The 24,727-nt window shown below is 50.7% G+C and overlaps 1 long non-coding RNA gene across 2 annotated transcripts in view; it reads right to left on the minus strand.

Annotated features, from left to right (window-relative positions):
• Positions 1-957: 957 nt before the first annotated feature.
• The window catches only part of LOC141252078 (uncharacterized), a 71,377-nt gene continuing 47,607 nt past the window's right edge, over positions 958-24,727 (minus strand). For both annotated transcript variants that reach the window (XR_012313556.1, XR_012313551.1), the window contains exon 3: positions 958-2,461. This is a non-coding gene — a long non-coding RNA (uncharacterized lncRNA). The remainder of the gene's footprint in view (positions 2,462-24,727) is intronic.

A 24,727-nucleotide genomic window follows, 5' to 3' on the forward strand; every position in this document is an offset into this window, starting at 1 on the left:
AGGACAAACTCCACCAAGCTGTGATGCTGGAGCCTACCCCCAACACTGGGAACAGATTGCCAGGGTTTGGAAAAAAACTGCCAATTCCCCAACTGTATTGGGGCTCTAGATCGGAAACACATCCGTGTGAAGAAACCACCGCACTCGGGGGCCCGATACTAGAATTATGAAGAATACTTTTCTGTAGTGCTGTTGGACTAGGCAGACATCACCTATAAGTTTATAATAGATATCGGGGCCTATGGAAGAACTGAAGATTCTCGAATCTTCAATTCTTCCATAATGGGTCGGTGACTTCTGAGAAATTAAATAGGTGTCCCACACCATGGCTCCTATCTTCCTAGCGAGGAACCAGCTCCAAATGTAGTGGTTGCTGATGAAACTTTATTCAATTACTGGCTTTCCAGGGCCGGCAATTGGTGGAATATGCCTTTGGTATCTGGTGTGCAAAATGGAGGGTACTCATAGGTGACATTCAATTATGCGAGGCAAATGTGAATGATGTAATAAAAGCATGTGTCATCCTCCACAAATACACCCAGATGCAAGATTCTCCTGTCTATGTGGAGGCTGATGGAGATGACGCCCCAATTCTGCCAATGACCATCATGTTTCACAATGTCGCTATGCCTCTTCGGGATTCAGAGTGCGCTACCGTAATTGTATTTCAACTATTTTTTAATACCCAAGGGAGCAACTGCATGGCAAGACAGTTATATTACTTTTGTGATTTCTGTTGCTGGGACTGTGATATAAAACAACATTTACTTTACCAAATGTGTGTTGTGTAATTGATTGCATGTAAGTCGTAAATATCCTGTCCAATAATTAGAGATTCACAATGGTAGCAATTGCGACATCTTTTTTTTATTTACAAATATATTTTACAAATATTTAACTGAACCAGAATACTGGCTAATGGGAAGGGCAAAAATAAAAATTTGGTCAATCTTCCTGCAAAAAACAATAAACTTAAGAAATAACAAAAAAATAAAGGGTAACATATTTACAAAAATTAGTAAAATTCTAAATCATATTAATTACATAATACATTAATAATATATTATTTATAATATATATAATATAATTATAATTTATATATAATATACATATTACCGTATTTTTTTCGGGTTATAAGACGCACAAATTTGGGAGGAAAATGGGGTTGCCCTTATAACCCAAAATGAGCTTACAGGGGAGGTTGGCGGCGGTGGAGCGAGGTCACAGGAGGCAGGGTCGCTGTTTCAGGAGGTAGGCGGCAGCAGGAGCAGTGCGATGCTGCAGTGCCTGGTCGCTCATTTGATGTCGGCGCTGGTGAGCGGTGTCCCCTTTCACATTCAGTTCCCTGCTGTGGGCTTTGGGGAAATAGCCGCCGGAGGCGGCTCATGTGCAGATTGAGACCTCGGGAGACGCCCCACTCCTGCCACCAGCTTCCTGAAACAGCAACCTTGCCTCCTGTGACCCCGCTCCACTGCCACCAACTCCCCGGTAAGCTACCGTTAAAACAAATTATAAGACGCACAACCGTTTTATTAAAAAAATGTTTTTCCTATTTTCAACCCCAAAATTTGGGGTGCGTCTTATAATCCATGCGTTTTATAATCTGCAAAATACGGTATATGATATATATTAAATAATAATAATAAATAATAATAAATTATATTATATTCTAAATTAAAATGTACAAATTCTAAAAGGAAGTTGGTGATCTCATCAGAGTGGCATGTGTGGGGGAACCCTGCAGTTGGGGTGCTGTGTGAGAAGGCAGTAAAGTAGAGAAGGAAGAGAGGTGTAGGAGGGGAAACAGAGTTCAGCTGGAGGAGCGGCATGGAATTGGTGGCCAATATGAGCCAGAGTAAAAGGCTGCTCAGCCTGATAACCCTGTCCAAATGGGGTGGGATGTGGGGGGCACTAAAACCATGGCTTTGGGCTTAGGCTTATGACCAATGGTCTGGCTGGTAATAGCCAAGTTGGCCTGAGTCGGCCATTTGGGAATGGGCTGAAGCTGTTGGTTGGTGGGACAGCACTGGGGATGGCTGGTGATGTGCATTGGCGTGTGACTGTTGCCACCGCTAAAACATATTGAACACCTCCCTGGGGTCATTAGGAGGTGTTACTGCATCCAGCATGATCTGAAGGGCTGCTGTGGTCGAACAGGACAAGGAATGGTCAGTAGGTAGCCAGGCTGCGGCAGAAGGATTCCTCATCATCATCGTTAACACTGCGAGATAGATAGTCAAGCACCCGACTATCTATCCTGCCAGCTGTGTTGATGTTTGGGGTGGGGTGCTTCCTCTTGCGGGCCCTTCGCCCAACCAGTGCAGCTTGCAAAGGCAGCTTTTGGCTGCGGCTCTGTGCGTCTTCCTCCTAATGTCCCACCTCTGCAAGGCCGGATGATTTGGTGGCCTCCACCACCATGGGCTCTTTAGCAGCTTCCACATTCCATGTGTTGCTTTCAGAGCTGAAATGTAAAAATTAAAATTAGTACAATCCACATTAATGGATAATTAACATACAAAATATTGTACTTACGGATGCAGCTCCACAATGTGAGCAAAAAAATTACATCTTGCCTCATTTTGCTCTAGTTGTCCACCAGATTATCCCCAGAATATAATAATAATTTTTATTTCTATAGTGACAACATTTTCCACAGCACTTTACATTTCAGAGGGGACTTGTACAGACAATAAAGACATTACAGAGTAACACATGATTCAACAGATACCAAGAGGAGTGAGGGCCCTGCTCACAAGCTTACAATCTATGAGGAAATAGGGGAGGCAGAAAAGGTGTATTGTAAAAAGTGCTTGTATTGTACGGTCCAGCCATCAATATAATAAATATTGTATTCACATAACGCTGCATGAACCGATCATCAGCCAGTATGCGTATAAGTACAGACACAAAGGGCTATTGAGTGCATGGAGGGGGTGTAAACAGATGCTATGATGGACCAGATTTGGAAGAACATTTAGGCCAGTCTAAAGAAGTGCAAGGTGCTTGAAAAATGATGACCCCTGAAATGTCGCAGTGTCTCTGTTTCTCCCCACTTTCAGCTCCTCTGACTGTTTACACCGAAGTCTGTGGATTTTTGTTCACCGTGGTGATTATTACTATGATTATCTATTTTAAAGAATCACTCGGACCAAATTCTGATGAAACTCAGATGAAAATAACTGATGAAACCAGGTCTCGTACATGAAAAAAAATGACGCAAAATGATGCCTAAGGCCATGTTCACATATAGAATACATGCTGCTTTTTCCTGCTACTTTTTATCTACGCAATCTTCTCTGGTTGTTGCATTTTTGCTGCTTTTTTATGCGTTTTCCCCATTATTTGATGCGCTTTCTAAACAGATTTGAAGTAGCATTTTTTATAGTACAGAAAAGGTATGATTCTGCACTTACAAATGCAACAGCATTTTTTTTATTAGTTTTTTCTTCTTCAGGTCTACAGAGAAAAAAACGCACCGTAAAAGCACAGTTCTACAGTGTCTTTAGACGCACAGTGGGCAGGAGTTTTCATGAAATCATATTCACTTTTCTTGGGCAGTTACAATAAATGCAGCAGATTTTCCATTAAAAAAAATGAAGCAGAAAAAACTGTCAAACAAGGTGTGGGAAAGATTAAGTGCAACACGAAGGGAAGAAAGGAAGGGAGCCCAGACTCTAGGGAAAGGGGGAGTGGAGACCTCCTAGGCTGATCTGATATCACCCTGTCTCCCCTATCGTCCCTATATTGATTCCTCACCAATTGCCGCACAGGAACCTAAACCCTGTATTTCCCTAGCGCTTGGCCCTGGATAGGGAAAAGGGGGATGAGTACTAGTCAGTCCCCACTAGCAACTAAAGACAACAAGGGAGACACACACGGGGAAAAGAAACTTAGCTTGAGCCAACATCAGAGAGATTACACCAAACGTCCTCCTAGCACCAGGGAGGTAGTAAGCAGACTGCAATAGCTCCAAGCCTTCACAAGGAAACATGTGAATATCACCGACACCAACCTGCTGCAAACAGAAAGTATTTAAACATCCAGGACTGGGTGTCAATTAGCAGGAGGGAGGTAGCAGCTGGGTCCTACAGTGAGACAGATTCAAGAAGGTGTCTGTAATGCTAAACGAAGAGATCTTCTGTAACCAACTGCAGGGCGACTGTCTGTCACATCTGACATACCGGTGACAAAAACACAGCCTTTACGCTATGTGTGAACATGGTCTAAGTCCTCATACACAGAAATGCTTTTGATATCCATATATTAAATCCAATATATTAAATTGTTCATTCTTGCAATTCGGAGACCTACTGTAACGTTGCATTTTTGCAGCGTTTTTTCTGCGTGTTTTTCAAGGGTAAAAGCTACTGCAGTTTACAGTCCCGGAAAAATGAATGAAATCTCATGCACACGCTGCTTATTATTTCCTCGCAGATTTCAACTATCAATGTTTTTTCAACTCTGCAGCATATCAATTCTTTCAGTGTTTTTGCAGTGCTTTTCACCAATTCAAATCAACAAGAAAAAACGCAAGTAAAAATGCAGATCAAATGCACATAAAAATGCATAAAAAATATGTCAAAACTGCCAGCGTTGTATGCAGCGTTTTTCCTGCTAAAACTATGATTTTTGGTGTAGAAAAATCAGCTACAAATACTCATGCTGGGTCTATTGCAATAATTTGTCTATTAGATGGAACAGATGGGGATAGTGTACACAAACCATATTTTATCCTCTCATGGCTGGGATTACACCAATTTTGTCCAAACTAAAAGCACACTCAGGTATACCCAGTACATTAAAGATCCAGGTTTTAAAATATTACTTTGCTTTTTTTTCAGATGATTTCACTTGTCATTAACTTTGCAGTTATTAACCTCAGAACCGAATGTGATAATGTTGCTAGATTAATAATTAATCATTGAATTAATGAATTACAAGTGTGTAATGTTAGGATTAGAGATTGTGATCTTTGCCTCATTAAAGTTGGGTTATACACTGTGTACAGCAAAAAAAGTATAGCTCTATTTATGCCCCAGACATATTCAACTATATGCCTAAATACAGGAGCATCTCACTAAATTAGAATATCATCAAAAAGTTAATTTATTTCAGTTCTTCAATACATAAAGTGAAACTCATATATTATATAGAGTCATTACAAACAGAGTGATCTATGTCAAGTGTTTATTTCTGTTAATGTTGATGACTATGGCTTACAGCCAATGAAAACACAAAGGTCATTATCTCAGTAAATTAGAATACTTTATAACATCAGCTTGAAAAATGTTTTAAAATCTGAAATGTTGGCCTACTGAAATGTGTGTTCAGGAAATGCACTCAATACTTGGTCGGGGCTCCTTTTGCATCAATTACTACATCAATGCAGCGTGGCATGGAGGCGATCAGCCTGTGGCACTGCTGAGGTATTATGGAAGCCCAGGTTGCTTTGATAGCAGCCTTCAGCTCGTCTGCATTGTTGGGTCTGGTGTCTCTCATCTTCCTCTTGACAATACCCCATAGATTCTCTATGTGGTTAAGGTCAGGCGAGTTTGTTGGCCAATCAAGCACAGTGATACTGTTGTTTTTAAACCATGTATTGGTATTTTTGGCAGTGTGGACATGGGCCAAGTCCTGCTGGAGAATGAAATTTCCATCTACAAAAAGCTTGTCGGCAGAGGGAAGCATGAAGTGCTCTAAAATCTCCTGGTAGATGGCGACGATGACTTTGGTCTTGTGATAAAACACAGTGGACCTACACCAGCAGATGATATGGCTCCCAAAACCATCACTGATTGTGGAAACTTCACACTAGACCTCAAGCAGCTTGGATTGTGGCCTCTCCACTCTTCCTGCAGACTCTGGGACCTTTATTTCCAAATGAAAATTGTAACTCTGAGAACCTTGTGGAGTGTGTCAATGACTGCCTTCTGGACATCTGTCAAGTCAGCAGTCTTCCCCATGATTGTTGAGCCTACAGAAACAGACTAAGGGACCTTTTTAAATGCTTAGGAAGCCTTTGGAGGTGTTTTTTGTTAATTATTGTAATTTACTGAGATAATGACTTTTGTGTTTTCATTGGCTGTAAGCCATAATCATCAACTTTAACAGAAATAAACACTGGAAATAGATCACTATGTTTGTAATGACTATATAATATATGAGTTTCACTTTTTGTATTGAAGAACTGAAATAAATTAAAAGAGGTATATTCTGTGTGTAGGCGGCACTGGGATGGGAATAGAGCTGGAGTGCACGAGGCTTCAGATCTACCATAGCCATTTGCAAACAAACGCTGATTTTTCTGTAATGGAGGAACGGACCGACCATGCTGGACTTTTCTGTAAAAGGGCTACATTCACATATCAATAGGTTGGGGTGTGAAAATAGTTTTGGGTGATGAAATTCCATTTGAACTCTGCAGTAGAATAGAGAGCTCATGGTCTTCCTACCCTACTGCACTCCGACTCACCATGCTGAGATGATGACTGTGCCAGCAGGCTCGCCAGGATCCAGGGTTAGGTGAGTATATAGTTAGGTGAGTATATAGTGCGTATTTTTCGGGTTGGTAATTGCAGGGGAATGTGGGCCAATATACTGTGAGGAGGGGACTACTGTGGGTCATCACACTTTGTGGCATCATACTGTGCATAAGGGCTGTGGGGACATCATACTGTGTGTGGGCTGTGGCAACATCTTATTGTGTCTGGGGTGCAGTATAATGACTCCACTGCACCCCATACCAAATGATTGCCACCCCAACCCAATATACACAGTATGATGCCACCACAGCCTCCTACACAGTAAGATGCCACCACACTCCTCACATAGTATGATGCCCCCCATACAATATGTCACCACAGCCCCCCAACACAGTATGATGAATCCCACAGTCCCTCATGCACAGTATGATGACCCCACAGCTCCCCAAATACACATTATGATATCTCCCACAAACCCCCTATAGAGTATTAAAGCCCCCACATCCTCACACACCGTATGATGCCCAACAGCCACCCCGACTCTGGGACCCCATAATGTAAGAGAAGAAAATGTTTATACTCGCTTAATCCTGGTTCTTTGTCCACTGTAGCATTTGTCTCCTTTTCTAGCTTGTTTAATGGGCCAGCGCAGGTGGCATGATAAATTGATGTCATCACGCTGTATGTTGTTTCCCACATGGCACCGGTCCCTTGCAGGATGCATGCCAGTCTGCTGGAGTAAATATCTGGGCAGAGAACCAATGCTTCTCCGCTCCACTACAGCTGTTAAAAGTATTGGTGTCTTGAGGGCACTGATACTGATAGTTTGTTGTAAGCTATGTGGCCCATTACTGGACCTGCCTATCTGACATTTGACCGGAATTGTCAGATGGCCAGTTCTACTCAGAATGATATTATTATGCATATTGTTTTCTTCTAACCAAACTGATTTTGCTAACCGACAAAACAATCTTTTAATCCACAGAGGAAAAGAAGGCTGTAACAATGTGATATAGTTTACTTAAGCATGCCAAGCCTCAAGGCACTTCTGGGTTGAAGAATGCAATCTTGGCAAAGTGTGTACCATTGTGGATTTCTCTAATTGACAAGCAATTTGTATCAAGTTTAAATCTTTGCCATAAATAGTGGTTAAAGCAGCACTCCAGCAAATTTGTTTGCAAATATCGTACAGCATTCTTACAGAATAATTAATTAGCTCTTATGCATGCCTGGTTTATATCAGTTTTAGTTGATGTGCTGCGCCGAGGTTGTCAACAAGTTGTCTTCCCTTGTAATATGGGTCTGTAGCACCCCAGGAGTCCGGTTGCCACATTAGCATTGCCTCCCTCACAGGGGGTGATGACATGTCTAGAAGCAAGGAGGGGTCCCTTTATTAGGTAACACCAGCATTCAACACTTTTCCTGGCTCCAGACCAGAAGGGGGAGCTCTAACCCGGTTTAAAGGGAGCTTCCCCTTTAAATTGGAGCCTGGAGGCGGGGTTTAGAAAAGTCGGTTGGAGTTAGAAAAGTCAGTTGGAGACAGGAAAGCGACGAGGGAGAACCTGGGGAAGGGAGCTGTGACCAAGCTCGCCCCAGAGAAAAGCGCAAGAAACCGGATGTAGCATCGGCGTCTCTGCCTCCTGCTAGGCAGAGACGCCGTCCCTCTCACCTTCCTGTTCAGCGCGCGGCGTTCTCCTGCGCTCCTTCCCTCGCTGCTGCCGGCGCGCGCTACTTCCCGGGCACTGTGCTTAGGGTGCGCGCGCGCTCCCCCTCTCTTAAAGGGGCCGCGCGCGTCGTCCTAAGGGGTCCCCGGCCAATTGCCGGAGGACTTCCCATATATAAGGCACCTCCTCCAAAATGGAGGTGCCCGAGCAAAGTTGTTTGCACTGTGTCTCACCTGTGCTTCAGCCCTCAGGTTCCGCTGCTAGCCTGACTTCTCGTCCTGCCTGCCAGCCTGTTACTTACCTTGTCTGTTTGACCGCTCACTTGGGAGAGTCCACCAGTTACCTGACTGTTACGTGCCTCGTCTGTCAGACCGCTCACCTGGGAGCGTCCACCAGTTACCTGCCTGTTACCTGCCGCGTCTGTCTGACCGCTCACCTGGGAGCATCCACCAGTTGCCTGACTGTTGCCTGCCTCGTCTATCAGACCGCTCACCTGGGAGCGTCCACCAGTTACCTGCCTGTTACCTGCCTAGTCTATCTGCCCGCTCACCTGGGAGCGCCCACCAGTTACCTGCCAGTTACCCGCCTCATCTGTCTGCCCGCTCACCTGGGAGCACCTGCCTGTTTCCTGCCAGCCTGCCTGGAGACCCTGCCGTCATTTGTTGTGACCATCTTCCTGGTAAAACCTATAGACTGCTACCTGCCCTGCTTTCTCGAACTGTGTCCACCTGCCAGCTACCAGAGACTTCCGCCTGCTTACCGTGTCCATCCGCCATACCGGTCAGTCCCAGCCATCTGACCCGTGGGAGCCACCTGCTCTCTTACAAGGTCGTCCCCAGAGTAGCACCTGGTCCCTCAGCCCGGATCCTCCCTGGTCACGGTGTCGTTAGCTGCCGTACGACCAGGGTCGGTTTCGGGTGGATACTTAGTCACGCCCCTCTGGGTCCCTCCTTGCACCCCGGCACAAAGGTTACACCACCGGGCCCCGTAACAGTTTGCTCGGGCCATGGAACCCGGTGGCACCCAAGCTCCCTCGCTCTCTGACCTATACCAGGAAGTCTCCCGTTAGAGATCCCAGCAGGAGTCCATCCTGAACCACCTGCGGAATGTCCACTCCCGCCTGGACACACTGACTGCTCCACCAGCAACCACCGCTAGTTGCACGACTTGCACCCCGGCAGCGCCGCTGCCCATCAATACCATGGCATCCTGCTCCGGACCCCGGCTTTCTGCACCTCCTCGTTTCGGAGGCGACCCCGCTCAAGCTCGGGACTTCATAAACCAGTGCACCCTGCACTTTGAACTCTTGGCACATCACTTTACCACTGACCGGGCCAAAGTGGCTTTCATCATGTCCCATCTCACTGGAGAGGCACTGGCTTGGCTAAATCCCCTGTGGGAGAGAGGGGATACCCTAGTATCCAACTTGTCAGCTTTCCTCACTGCTTTCCAGAAAGTCTTTGATGAACCGGGACGAAAGACCTCATCAGCCTCCTCTCTGCTACATCTCCGCCAAGGGAGTCTCACCGTAGGCCAATATGCCATACGGTTCCGTACCCTCGCTTCTGAACTTGCCTGGGATAACGAGGTCCTGCTGTCCGTCTTCTGGGAGGGTCTTTCCGGTAGGATTAAAGATAAACTTGCCGGTCGGGATATCCCTACCACCCTGGACGACCTAGTGTCACTTGCTACCCGGATTGACATCCGGTTCCAGGAACGTACCAAGGAAACCACCCGCGAGAGAAAGTTTCCCCGCCTTGTTCCTAACTTCCAGAGACCTGTCTCTTCTTCAGTCACTCCCCGGGCGCACTCACCCGAGCCCATGCCGGTCGACCAGACCAAGTTGGTCAAATCCCGCCAGGAGTCACGCCGGGCCGAGGGGAGCTGTTTCTATTGTGGCAGCAAGGAGCACCTGATCCGCTCCTGCCCGGAGAGGCCGGGAAACGCCGGTGTCTAGGATCGCTCGGAGAGGTCGTCCTAGACAAAAGTAAGTCCTCTCCTCCCTGACTTTGTCTGTCTCTCTCTCCTGGGGAGAGGATCGGCACTTTGAAAACACTCACCTGGACTCTGGAGCGGCTGAGAACCTCATCTCCCAGTCCTTAGTAGAAAGGTACCGTATTCCCACCAAGCCTCTCCCTGAACCTTTGTCAGTTGCCTCCGTGGATGGTAAACTCCTTCCAGTACCCATCCTGCTCGTCACTGAACCCTTAACTCTGCAGGTGGGAATGCTGCACTCTGAGAAGATCTCCTTCCATGTGCTCTCCGGACTCTCTCACTCCCTGTTGCTAGGTCTACCTTGGCTCCAGACACATGAACCCGTATTGAACTGGCGATCCGGCGAAGTACTCCGGTGGGGTCCAGACTGCCATAGGACCTGCCTGGTTCCGGTCCGCCCAGCTCGCCCTCCGCCTACTCCAGCTAATCTTCCCGGTCTCCCGGCTCCATACTGGCCCTATGCGGACGTCTTCGGTAAAAAGGAAGCAGAGACGTTGCCACCCCATAGGCCATATGACTGCCCGATCGACCTGGTACCTGGCGCCACTCCTCCCCGTGGGCGTATCTACCCGTTGTCTGCGGCCAAAACGCGGGCCATGTCTGAATACATTGAGGAGAATCTGGCTATGGGATTTATCCGAAAATCTACCTCCCCGGCTGGAGCCGGATTCTTCTTTGTCAAAAAGAAAGACGGCTCGCTACGTCCCTGTATAGACTACAGAGGACTCAATCTAATCACTATAAAAAACAAATACCCCCTGCCACTCATCTCCGAATTGTTTGACCATCTCAAGGGAGCCAGGATCTTCTCCAAGCTGGATCTACGAGGGGCATATAACTTGGTCCGTATCCGTCAAGGAGTCTAGTGGAAGACAGCATTCAATACCCGGGACGGTCACTATGAGTACCTTGTGATGCCCTTTGGTCTCTGTAACGCCCCCGCTGTCTTTCAAGAGCTGGTCAACGACATCTTCCGTGACCTCCTATACTCCTGCGTAGTGGTTTGCCTGGACGATATCTTGGTCTTCTCTCCGGATCTCCCCACACACCGGAGGGATGTTCGTCAGGTCCTGCTTAGGCTCCGGCAGAACCACCTCTATGCCAAATACGAGAAGTGCCTCTTCGACCAGACCTCCCTTCCATTCTTGGGCTATGTTATCTCCCAGACAGGTCTACAAATGGATCCGGAGAAGCTCTCTTCTGTTCTAAAATGGCCCCGTCCAGGGGGTTTGAAGGCGATACAGCGATTCCTGGGCTTCGCTAATTACTATCGTCTTTTCATCCCACACTTCTCGTCCCGGACTGCTCCCATATCTGCGCTTACCCGTAAGGGGGCAAATCCCAAGGTATGGTCGCCTGAAGCCGAGGAGGCCTTCCTTTCCTTAAAGAGAGCCTTCGCCTCTGCTCCCGTCCTGCATCGTCCGGACTATAATAAACAATTCTACCTGGAGGTTGATGCCTCCTCCTCCGGAGCCGGAGCGGTACTCACCCAAAAATCTTCTACCGGGAGAAAGGTAATCTGCGGCTTCTTCTCCAAAATCTTCTCCTCGTCTGAACGCAACTACTCCATAGGAGACCGTGAATTGCTAGCCGTCAAATTGGTACTGGAGGAGTGGCGCTATCTGCTAGAAGGGGCTCTCTACCCGGTAATCATCTACACGGATCACAAAAACCTGGCATATCTCCAAAATGCCCAGAGACTCAATCCTCGCCAGGCCCGGTGGTCGTTGTTTTTTGCTCGCTTCGACTTCATTCTTCATTTCCGCCCGGTGGACAAGAACGTCAAAGCTGATGCCTTGTCCCGGTCCTTCCTGTCCTCCGATCAAGAGGAGGAGCCTACGCACATCATTGACTCCTCCAAGGTGATGAATGTGGCCCCCTTGGATCTGACTCGTCTTCCACCCGGTAAGACGTTTGTAGCAGTATCAGATCGGAAGAGGGTTCTTCGCTGGGGACATTCTTTTAAACTAGCTGGCCATGCTGGCCAAAAGAAGACCTTCCAGCTCATTTCCCGGCATTACTGGTGGCCTACCCTGCGTAAGGACGTTGTAGACTTCGTCGCGGCCTGTTCATCCTGTGCCCGTAAAAAAGTCCCCAGACATCTACCCGCAGGCCATCTCTTGCCCCTGCCCGTACCTGCTGCTCCATGGCAGCACATTGCTATGGACTTTATCACCGATCTTCCTGTTTCTGCCGGTTGTACAGTCATTTGGGTGGTCGTTGACCGCTTTTCTAAGATGGCCCACTTCTTTCCCCTGTCTGGTCTCCCATCTGCACCCGAGCTGGCTAAAGACTTTATCCGCCATATCTTCTGTCTCCATGGCCTACCCATCCACATCGTGTCGGATCGTGGGGTTCAGTTCACCTCACGCTTCTGGAGACCCACATGTAAGCTGCTAGACGTTACCCTGGATTTCTCCTCCGCTTACCACCCACAGTCCAATGGTCAAGTGGAGCGAATCAATCAGATCCTGACCAGCTACCTCCGGCACTTCGTTAATGCCCACCATTCGGATTGGGTGGATCTCCTACCATGGGCCGAGTTCTCTTATAATAACCATGAGAGTGAATCCTCTTCCCAATCCCCATTCTTTATTGTCTATGGCCAGTACCCCCGGATTTCAGTTCCTGTCTCCGCTTCTGTGGACAACCCTGCCGCAGAGTCTCTTGTCAGCGAGTTTTCTACTATTTGGGAGAGTACCAGGTCCGCTCTTCTTCTGTCCTCCGAGCGGATGAAGAGATATGCTGATAAGAGACGTCTGGATCCACCTCAATTCCGTCCAGGAGACAAGGTTTGGCTCTCTTCCAAATATGTGCGGTTCAAAGTACCCTCTTACAAGTTGGGTCCTCGGTTCATCGGACCCTTCGAAGTCCTCAGGCAAATTAACCCAGTGGCCTACAAATTAATACTCCCGGCCACCCTACGCATTCCCAACTCCTTCCACGTATCCCTCCTCAAACCCGTTGTCCTTAACACTTTTTCCGACAATCCAGGTACTCCTCCTACTCCGGTTTCTGCTGAGGACGTCTTTGAAGTGGAGAGTATCCTGGCCACCAAGAGGGTAAGAGGGAGAACCTTTTTTCTGGTGGATTGAAAGGGGTTTGGTCCTGAGGAAAGAACTTGGGAACCCAGGGAGAACATCAACGCTCCGCTTCTCCTTGAGAAATTTCTCTCTGGCCTAAAAAAGGGGGGCCTAAAGGGGGGGGGTACTGTTGCATCGGCGTCTCTGCCTCCTGCTAGGCAGAGACGCCGTCCCTCTCACCTTCCTGTTGAGCGCGCGGCATCCTCCTGCGCTCCTTCCCTCGCTGCTGCCGGCGCGCGCTCCTTCCCGGGCACTGTGCTTAGGGCGCGGGCGCGCTCCCCCTCTCTTAAAGGGGCCGCGCGCGTCGTCCTAAGGGGTCCCCGGCCAATTGCCGGAGGACTTCCCATATATAAGGCACCTCCTCCAAAATGGAGGTGCCCGAGCAAAGTTGTTTGCACTGTGTCTCACCTGTGCTTCAGCCCTCAGGTTCCGCTGCTAGCCTGACTTCTCATCCTGCCTGCCAGCCTGTTACTTGCCTTGTCTGTTTGACCGCTCACCTGGGAGCGTCCACCAGTTACCTTACTGTTACCTGCCTCGTCTGTCAGACCGCTCACCTGGGAGCGTCCACCAGTTACCTGCCTGTTACCTGCCGCGTCTGTCTGACCGCTCACCTGGGAGCGTCCACCAGTTGCCGGACTGTTGCCTGCCTCGTCTATCAGACCGCTCACCTGGGAGCGTCCACTAGTTACCTGCCTGTTACCTGCCTCGTCTGTCTGCCCGTTCACCTGGGAGCGCCCACCAGTTACCTGCCAGTTACCCGCCTCGTCTGTCTGCCCGCTCACCTGGGAGCACCTGCCTGTTTCCTGCCAGCCTGCCTGGAGACCCTGCCGTCATTTGTTGTGACCATCTTCCTGGTAAAACCTATAGACTGCTACCTGCCCTGCTTTCTCGAACTGTGTCCACCTGCCAGCTACCAGAGACTTCCGCCTGCTTGCCGTGTCCATCCGCCATACCGGTCAGTCCCAGCCATCTGACCCGTGGGAGCCACCTGCTCTCTTACAAGGTCATCCCCAGAGTAGCACCTGGTCCCTCAGCCCGGATCCTCCCTGGTCACGGTGTCGTTAGCTGCCGTACGACCAGGGTCGGTTCGGGTGGATACTTAGTCACGCCCCTCTGGGTCCCTCCTTGCACCTCGGCACAGAGGTTCCACCACCCGGCCCCGTAACACCGGACACCGGAGTCCGTGGTTGTTCGGGTACTGAAGTCCCGGCAGCTAAATCCGGAGGGCAGGAGACTGCAGGTCTCCTGGCCCCACCAAACGCTCGGCTTCTCAGCAGCATACTAGAGCCCGGAGCCGCCACGAAGGAGCGACACCTGAAAAAGGCTCGAGCTGCCTGCCATATGGGCGAGGATTAAATGATTGCTCAGGAAAGAGGGCCGCAGCATAGCTTTAGGCAGCAAGGCCAAAAAGGACAGCGCAGAAGGAAGGCCTACAACTCCACCTGGCAAGGTGGATCCCCAAATTGCTCCTAGGCCGCCCGGATATCCATTACCTTCTGTTACCAGTGCCCCGGTCTATACCATCAAACCTCAAGTAAAGGAAGAGGAAACTGCCCTTGTGTTGTCTGGTCATTATCTGCACCCTCAGCCCTGCACTACACTGTCCCTGCCGACAACATCTACCTTTTGAAATCACCATATACTGCCCTGGAGCTTAGCTCTGCCCGTGGAGAGCTGCACCAACTCTGCTGCGTCACCATCAGCCCCAGTGGATCTGCACCGCAGCGGCGGCCACATATAGCCACATACCACGGGTGGCATCACAAAACTTTTCCCCTAAATAAACTGTCCTTTCTTTTTTAATTACCGCCTAGGGCTGCGGACCGGGTCAAGCCCCCGTGGCAATCCCAAGGAACCGACCGACCCGGTGGCGAGTACCCCACGGTTCTAGGGGGCGCGTCAGGTCCTTTAATACACACTACATTTTCTATGATGCCAGAGTTCATCAAAATGCTCTTGCTCCTCTCTAATGCCAGCAGTGATAGATCAGTGACAAAAAACAGTTGTGCAGTAATGTACACAGAAGAGTCTCAGTGTGCCTTATATGATGTGATATGTAAGGGGGTGCGCCATGTGAAGAATGAGGTTCCTCAGCGTTGTGCAGCATTTGTGACCGGAGATTGCTACCTAGGGCCGGCTCCAGGTTTTTCTGAGCCCCGGGCGAAAGAGTCTCAGTGGGCCTGTTTAACACATACCACGATTCATGATGCACAAATACTGCAAAGAAATATATATATATAGTACAATGCCAAAGATTTCACTTCTTACATTACATGAGTGATATCTATTCCACAATAGCTCAGAACCCGGTGAATCGCTCCACACAGTATACTGGCCCCCATAAAATGCTCCATACAGAATACTGGCCCCCATAAAAAGCTCCATATAGAATACTGGCCCCCATATAACACTCCATACAGAATACTGGCCCCCATATAACGCTCCATACAAAATACTGGCCTCCATAAAACGCTCCGTACAGGATAATGGCCCCCATATAACGCTCCGTACAGGATACTGGCCCCCATATAACGCTCCATACAGGATACTGGTCCCCTTATAACGCTCCGTACAGGATACTGGTCCCCTTATAACGTTCCATACAGGATACTGGCCCCCATATAATGCTCCATGCAGTCTGTTCCCCTCACATAATTCCCTATGCAGGCTGTTTCCCCCTTATAATGCCCCATGCAGGATGTCACCCCTCATATAATGCCCCATGCAGGATGTCACTCCCCCCCATATAATGCCCCATGCAGGATATCACTTCCCCCCCCATATAATGCCCCATGCAGGATGTCACCCCCCATATAATGCCCCATGCTGGATGTCACCCCCCATATAATGCCCCATGCAGGATGTCCCTTTCCCCCCCATATAATGATCCATGCTGGATGTCATCTCCCCCCCCATATAATGCCCCATGCAGGATATCACCCCCCTCTCTTTAAAATGCCCCATGCAGGATGTCGCCCCTCCTCTTTATAATACCCCATGCAGGATGTCACCTCCCCCATATAATGCCCCATGCAGGATGTCACCCCCCCATATAATGCCCCATGCAGGATGTCCCCCCCCCATATAATACCCCATACAGGATGTCCCTTTCCACCCCATATAATGCCCCATGCAGGATGTCCCTTCCCCCCATATAATGTCCCATGCAGGATGTCCCTCTCCCCCCATATAATGCCCCATGCAGGATATCTCTTTCTCCCCATATAATGCCCCATGGAGGATGTCCCTTCCCCCCATATAATGCCCCATGCAGGATGTCACCCCTCATATAATGCCCCATGCAGGATGTCACTTCTCCTCCCCCATGTAATGCCCCATGGAGGATGTCCCTTCCCTCCCATATAATGCCCCATGCAGGATGTCCCTTTCCCCCCCATATAATGCCCCATGCAGGATGTCCCTTCCCCCCCCATATAATACCCCATGCAGGATGTCCCTTTCCCCCCCATATAATGCCCCATGCAGGATGTCCCTTTCTCCCCCATATAATGCCCCGTGCGGGATGTCACTTTCCCCCCATATAATGCCCCATGCAGGATGTCCCTTTCTCTCCCCATATAATGCCCCATGCAGGATGTCACTTCTCCCCCCCTCATACAAAGCCCTATGCAGGATGTCTCTTTCCCCCCATATAATGCCCCATGCTGGATGTCCCTTTCCCCCCATATAATGCCCCATGCAGGATGTCACCTCTCCCCGCCATATAATGCCCCATGCAGGATGTCCCTTCCCCCCCCATATAATGCCCCATGCAGGATGTCCCTTTCCCCCCATATAATGCCCCATGCAGGATGTCCCTTTCCCCCCCATATAATGCCCATGCAGGATGTCCCTTTCCCCCATATAATGCCCCAAGCAGGATGTCCCTTTTCCCCCATATAATGCCCCATAAGGATGTCCCTTTCTCCACCATATAATGCCCCATGCAGGATATCACCCCCCTCTCTTTAAAATGCCCCATTCAGGATGTCACCCCTCCTCTTTATAATGCCCCATGTAGGATGTCACCCCCCATATAATGCCCCATGCAGGATGTCACCCCCCTATATAATGCCCCATGCCTCCATACATTAAAAAAAAAAAATCAGTTACTCACCTCACTCCTCACCTGCTGCCGCTGCTCCGGACTCCAGCGTCGCCGGCGTCTTTCCACTCTGCGCTGCCTGTGATGGCTCAGGGAAGGGCGCGGTGGAAAGACGTCACCGCACCCTCTGACCTAAGACGTCACAGGGAGCGCGCAGCAGGAAGATAGAGGATCTGCGGAGGCACGGGGAGAGGTATGCATCCGGCTGCTGGGGCCCTGAGCAAGCGGTGGAGAAGGGCAGGCGCTGGCACCGCTCTCCTCCGACCATAGCCTGGCAGGGTGAGCGACCGTGAGTGGGCCCCCCGCCTGCTCAGGGCCCCGGCACTTGCCTGGGTGCTGACGCCGGCCCTGTTGCTACCTACTGTCCAAACTGAACTTAGCGGAACCGGGAGAAGTGTTTCAGGAAGGACGGATCCAATTGAGAGCACCAGGTCAGTCAACACCTGTGGCGCAGTTACCTGATATAAAAAACCAGAGTGACAGGGCGGGAGATCAGTTGGCACCAACAAATGAAACCAGCGGGATGTCTGCGCAGAGGAACCCCACAGCTGAGTCACCGGGACGAGAATGAGACAGGCGGGACGTCGTGAGCCAGTGAGATCCAGATGACGCTAGTCAAAGCCTGGTATCCAGACTACACCAGTCAAGACCAGGGGCCCAGCCCTAATCTGTCACAGCCCGATAGTCAACTATCACAGATCAAGCAGTGAGAACCAAGAGTGGGCCGCCATCCAGAAGTGGACATCCGCTGTGGTGATACGGCGGCGCGAGTGAACCCGGCCATTACTTCCGACACTGATGTACGGTACAGGGCTTGGTCCACGGCTGTGCAGCTGATGGGACGGGGACCGGCCATTGTGAGGAGGACTCAGAGAGCATTACTTGACTTTGTCAGGAGGACTTGCGGCCCAGCAGGAAATACTGGTGACCCCTGTTAGCGTCTATAACCTAAGTGGAAATGTGCTGAAGAGACATTCTTGTGTTGCCTTATAGTTGTGAGCGCCACCCTTGGAAGTTATCACACAAGGGACATTAGGGCGTCGCTCCTATTTGGAAATAGTCAGATAGGATAGAGAATCCATACTACAATTGTTAAAGTGTGTTTATTGTCATTTGTGCTCATATTGTATTACTTAATACAGTGTATTTGAATAATTGATTCCTTGCAAAATTAACCTTTGCATTCCCGTGTTAAGAGAATAAATAGTTTAGTTGGTTACTTCCCCCTTGTCCTTGTCTGCGTGTGGCAATCTAGTAACCTGTTTACATATACAGCAGTCTCAGTGTGCCTTATGTGATATATATAGACGTCTCAGTATATCCTATGTGCCATTCCAAAACTTTGATTTTCTAATGAAGCCATTCTTTTGCTGATTTGGAGGTATACTTAGGGTCGTTGTCACGCTGAGAGGTGAAATTCCTCTTCATCTTTTTAGCAGAGGCTAAAGGTTTTGTTGCAAAGTTGACTGATATGTAAAACTTTTCATAATAGCCTCCGCCTTGACTAAAGCCCCTGTTGCAGCTAACAAAAACAGCACCAAAGTATAATGCTGCCTCAACCAAACTTCATTGTGGGTATCCTATGTGATGTACACAGCAGAGCCTCAGTGTATCCTGTTATTTATACAGAAATCTCAGTGTATTCTATGAAACTGTAAATGACAGAGACTCAGCATATCCTATCTAATATATACAGCAGAGCTTTAGTGTATCCTATGTGGTGTATAAAGCAGTGTCTCAGTGTATCCTATGTGATGTACACAGCAGAGTGTGAGTGTATCCTATATAATGTATACAGCAGTCTCAGTGTATCCTATATAATGTATACAGCATTCATTCTTAGTGTATCCTAAGTGATGTGACGCGCCCCTGGGCCTGCTGTGTCGTGCGGCACCGCGCGCACGGGGGCTTACCCGGAGCCGGATCAGATGGGGACAGTAGTCTCGTGGCGGTGACCCGGTCCGTGCCCAGGGAGTCAAGCTGAGTGGCAGTGTTTGGCAGATGATACTGTATTGTTCGACTACGCCACCCGTTGAATGCAGCTATGGAGCTGCCGCTGCAGGGCAGACCGCTGAGGCAGGTGGTAGGATTGTGCAGCGTGGATGGTATAACCCCCAACGGGAGGGGTATGGCCTCAGGGCAGCTATTGTGAGTTGGATGAGGGGAGTGATGGTGCGGGTGTCCCAGTACTGAAGGTGCAGGTGTGACCATGAAACACGGAGGCTTGCAGTGCAGTTTCAAAAGCTTTACTCACTGTTCTTTATCCAGTCGCTTGTGCACAATAAGGACCACCCGAGTCATGCTGCGTCCACCAGGTCAGGGACTCGGCCAACTCCCAGGTAGTTCCAGAGCGTGGTCCAGAGCTCCCCTCTCTTCCTTCCTACTGGCCGTTCTCACCAGGGACCCACCTATGTCCGGCTTCCTCGGGCCTTATGGGGCAAAACCTCTCTCTGGCTTTCCTGACCCTATGTGGCGTGCCTTCCTGGTGGATGTGGCGAGGGGTCGTGCCAAAGCTTGACCACGACCTCCGGTTCCTGGCTAAGGATGATTGACCTCCACCAGTTTGGGATCCGGTACCCTTCTCTGCCAACCCTTCACCCGTTTTAGTTCACTCGTGGGATCTCAGGGTTCCCTCTCTCCTTGCGTCTCTGGGCCTTTCTGCCTCCTTCTTTCTGCTTCAGGCCTGGCCCTGGAGCTGGGCCCAGCCGGAGCCACAGCTCCCTGTCAGCCCTCTCTGGCTGAACTCTCTCTCAGAACAGACCCTGTCTCAAGATGGTGCCCACCTCTTATACTCCCTCTGACACCCGAGCCCAGGTGACTAGCACCCAATGGGCTCCTTCCTCTGCCTAGAGTCCCTCCCCTGTCTGCTCCTACACTACTGGGATGTTCCTCCCCCCCTCCCACTCCAGCCAGGGACAGACGCTGTCGTACCTGCACATCTATCTGGTGGGAGTACCATTGTTCTGTCCCCCGAAAATGGGATGTATGTAGTGCATGCAGCTACTGAGCTCTGTCCCACACTCCATCCTTACCCGGGAGTGGAATACCACACCTCTGGTTCGAGGTGCAATACCCCTGTAGCAGCCGAGTCCTCGGGGTGCTACATTCCCCCCTGGTAAATCACAGCACGTCCTCGGGCTGGAAAAGAGCATAACATAATAAAACATACAAAATTTTTAAAGTGTACACTCACATAAAAAAAAACATATTAACTTTCAATATAAAACTCTTGCATATAAAACATTCTCATATAAAACACATTCTTGATCTTCTGGCCACGGAGCAACTTGTGACCAGGTAAAGTGCAACAGTCACTAGTAGAAAAACAGTTCCTTATAAAACCAGTAGGGGGCGCTTTAGGAAGCGCAACTATTTACAGGGTATGGCCGCTCTCAGTCCTCGGCCAGTGGGGATTAGGAATGGCTGCTCACAGTCCTCAGCCTGGTTAGGGATAGGGACACACAGGTAAACAGTTCCACGCTAGTCCCAACGGGGACCACACTTCACTTAGCAGCAATTCACATAACAGTTCTTGTAACAGTTCTGGTACCCCGACGGGTAACTATATACAGCTCTTTTGTTTATGCTACTTCCCTTCAGTAGCGGTGTCCTCCAGCTCCTTCCGGAAGGTAGTCTTCAGACCCGTCCGGGTCCTCTTGATCTTCCTCATACCGCAGCTCTTCCTCCGTCAACCGGTGCACGTGAAGGGCATACGGTCCTCTGGCACACTGATGCCGGGTGAAGGTGACCTCGTCACCCGGGTAAAGGTCACGTCCTCGGTGTCCCTCCGGCAGATGGCTCTCGACATCCCTGCGGGTGACAAAGACGTCGCCGGGGGTTCTGTGATCCTGGATAAAGCCCCAACCGTGCTCCAGTTGAAACTTTATTACAGTCCCGGTGGCGCGGGGACCGTGGGCCGCACGGGGGTTTCGTCGGGTCCGGCGTTTCTGCTCCGCGCTTTGAACCTGCAGCCGCTCCTCGCGGACCCGCCTCTCTCGCCGTTCTCTGTTGAAGACCTCCAGTTGTTGTCGGCAGCACTCCGCACGCTGGGCTGCGGCCGCCCGGGTCTCCTGGGTGAACCCCATGAGATTTTCACCGGTGGGGTCCCATGCGAACTGAGCCTCCTCCAACGGGAGCGGGACGATTTTGGCGGGCGCTGGAGCCGGAATCAGGGGCTCACACAGGGGCCGTTCCCTCCGGAGTCGGGGGTTAATGTACTCCGGGGGCCACTCAAAGGGCTGCCCATCCGGGCAGGTATGCTGCGCAAACAGATCTTCACCCAGGGGCAGCACTGTGGAGGTCGAGGGCGCGGTGGGGGCATCGGCGCCCGGATTCACCAGGCCTTGCGACCAGGCCGGTGGCACTCTGAAGGTGAAGGGCACTTTAGAGACAGCAGCGCCAGGGGGTACTCGGCCCTGCGACCAGGCCGGGGGCACTTCCTCTTTTGCCGCGCTCAGGGTCAAGGAGCGTGGCGCGGAAGGGGGCGTGGCTGCGGCTCCTGCCGCTTGAGGCCTAGCTGGGAGCAGTGGCGGTGCAGCAACGGGCGCAGTAAGTAGAACTTCAGGCTCTGCGACGGGGAGCTGGGACAGGCTTACGGCCACGGGGCACGGGGTGGTGATGTCCCCTTTACCTGCTTCCATCTCTTTGGCTCCCTCCACGGCGTCGTCTCCGGCCTTCGTCCTTCCTGCACCATCTTCAGGGGCAGGCATGCTCCTCGTTGCGGGTGGCGTCCTCTGCTGGCGGGTTCCAGCCTGTTGGGCCATCTCCCTGCTCCACTCGGCCAGTGTTTCTTGCTGCACCCGGGCCATCCTCCGGGCCAAGGCCTCCAGCGCGGTCTGTGCATGCTCCCTTTCTCTGGGGAGCTGTGCCAGGATCTCCACCAGGCCTTCTGGGGTGGCAGTCTGCAACAGGCTCCTGACCACGGGGTCGGTGCTGCCTGACTCTTCCTCCATCTCCGGGTGCGATCTCTCCAGACTCCTCCAGGCTGCACCCATCCTCCCTCTTTTGTTCTTGATCCGCCCATACTGAGGGTGGTCCCGGGGCAACTTGGTGATTGTGAGTTCCAGGGGCAGTCCTCCCACGCTGATGGACATTTCTATCATTGCAGTCCCTGCTGGTGGGGGCGGTCTTTGCTTTTGGCGCTCTTCTGGGACCAGGCCCACGATGGGAGGTCGTCTCTTGCCACCCTCTGGCACGCCCATAATGGCGTCCGCTCTGCCAGGGCGGGAAATCGTCTCAGATGGCGGGAATCGTCTCCTAATGGCGGGAAACTCTGCGGATGGCGGGAAAAGGCTGCAGATGGCGGGCAAACGGCGGGAAACGACCCGAGATGGCGTCCGATGACGGGGACCCTCTGGAATTGGCGGGAGACTTCTTCTTACGGTACATGTAAACTTTTCTTCAGGCACGCAGTACCCGGTAGTTGCGGGCACGAGATCCTGCCGACTACGCCAAAGTTGACGCGCCCCTGGGCCTGCTGTGTCGTGCGGCATCGCGCGCACGGGGGCTTACCCGGAGCCGGATCAGATGGGGACAGTAGTCTCGTGGCGGTGACCCGGTCCGTGCCCAGGGAGTCAAGCTGAGTGGCAGTGTTTGGCAGATGATACTGTATTGTTCGACTACGCCACCCGTTGAATGCAGCTATGGAGCTGCCGCTGCAGGGCAGACCGCTGAGGCCGGTGGTAGGATTGTGCAGCGTGGATGGTATAACCCCCAACGGGAGGGGTATGGCCTCAGGGCAGCTATTGTGAGTTGGATGAGGGGAGTGATGGTGCGGGTGTCCCAGTACTGAAGGTGCAGGTGTGACTATGAAACACAGAGGCTTGCAGTGGAGTTTCAAAAGCTTTACTCACTGTTCTTTATCCGGTCGCTTGTGCACAATAAGGACCACCCGAGTCATGCTGCGTCCACCAGGTCAGGGACTCGGCCAAATCCCAGGTAGTTCCAGAGCGTGGTCCAGAGCTCCCCTCTCTTCCTTCCTACTGGCCGTTCTCACCAGGGACCCACCTATGTCCGGCTTCCTCGGGCCTTATGGCCCTGACCCTATGTGGCGTGCCTTCCTGGTGGATGTGGCGAGGGGTCGTGCCAAAGCTTGACCACGACCTCCGGTTCCTGGCTAAGGATGATTGACCTCCACCAGTTTGGGATCCGGTACCCTTCTCTGCCAACCCTTCACCCGTTTTAGTTCACTCGTGGGATCTCAGGGTTCCCTCTCTCCTTGCGTCTCTGGGCCTTTCTGCCTCCTTCTTTCTGCTTCAGGCCTGGCCCTGGAGCTGGGCCCAGCCGGAGCCACAGCTCCCTGTCAGCCCTCTCTGGCTGAACTCTCTCTCAGAACAAACCCTGTCTCAAGATGGTGCCCACCTCTTATACTCCCTCTTATACTCCCTCTGACACCCGAGCCCAGGTGACTAGCACCCAATGGGCTCCTTCCTCTGCCCAGAGTCCCTCCCCTGTCTGCTCCTACACTACTGGGATGTTCCTCCCCCCCTCCCACTCCAGCCAGGGACAGACGCTGTCGTACCTGCACATCTATCTGGTGGGAGTACCATTGTTCTGTCCCCCGGAAATGGGATGTATGTAGTGCATGCAGCTACTGAGCTCTGTCCCACACTCCATCCTTACCCGGGAGTGGAATACCACACCTCTGGTTCGAGGTGCAATACCCCTGTAGCAGCCGAGTCCACGGGGTGCTACAGATGTATACAGCAGTCTCAGTGTATCCTAAATGATGTATAAAGAAGTCTCAGTGTATCTTATGTGTGGGTCCTATTTTTTGTAGTATACAGGGGTTCAGCACACTTATCTACACATTCTTCCCAGACAAGGTGTTGATTGCGAGCTCTGCCTATTTCTTTCGCTTCCCCATTCAGATGAGACCTGATTTGGCACATGGAGTGGTTGGACATTAGTGTTTATTATGGACCATCCATATTGTGTCCCACCTTGATGTGGTTGGAAGGCTTTTGTGGTCTTTAATCAAAAAACGCTAATTACCTTATGTTGTTAACATTTACAGCGATATTGGAGTGCATGTATTCACTAATCACAGTGTGTGTAAATAATAATAAATAATCTTTATTTTTATATAGTGCCAACATATTCCCCATTGGGGCTCACAATCTAGATTCCCTATCAGTATGTGTTTGCAGTGTGGGAGGAAACCAGAGAATCCAGAGGAAACCCACTCAAACACAGGGAGAACACACACACTCCTTGCAGATGTTGTCCTTGGTGGGACTTGAACCCAGGACCCCAGTGCTGCAAGGCTGCAGTGCTAACCACTGTGCCACTGTGCTGTCCACGTGTATATATTTGTATATTGGCCACATAACGTATTTGTGCACCTGTACATTAGTTTAATACTAAAGGTGTGCCGGCTCTCTTTTTTTTTTAAGTACA

Source organism: Phyllobates terribilis, unplaced genomic scaffold (genome assembly GCF_046119375.1).
Source record: "Phyllobates terribilis strain yellow unplaced genomic scaffold, ASM4611937v1 Scaffold_2__4_contigs__length_985480577, whole genome shotgun sequence".
Classification (NCBI taxonomy): Eukaryota; Metazoa; Chordata; class Amphibia; order Anura; family Dendrobatidae; genus Phyllobates; species Phyllobates terribilis.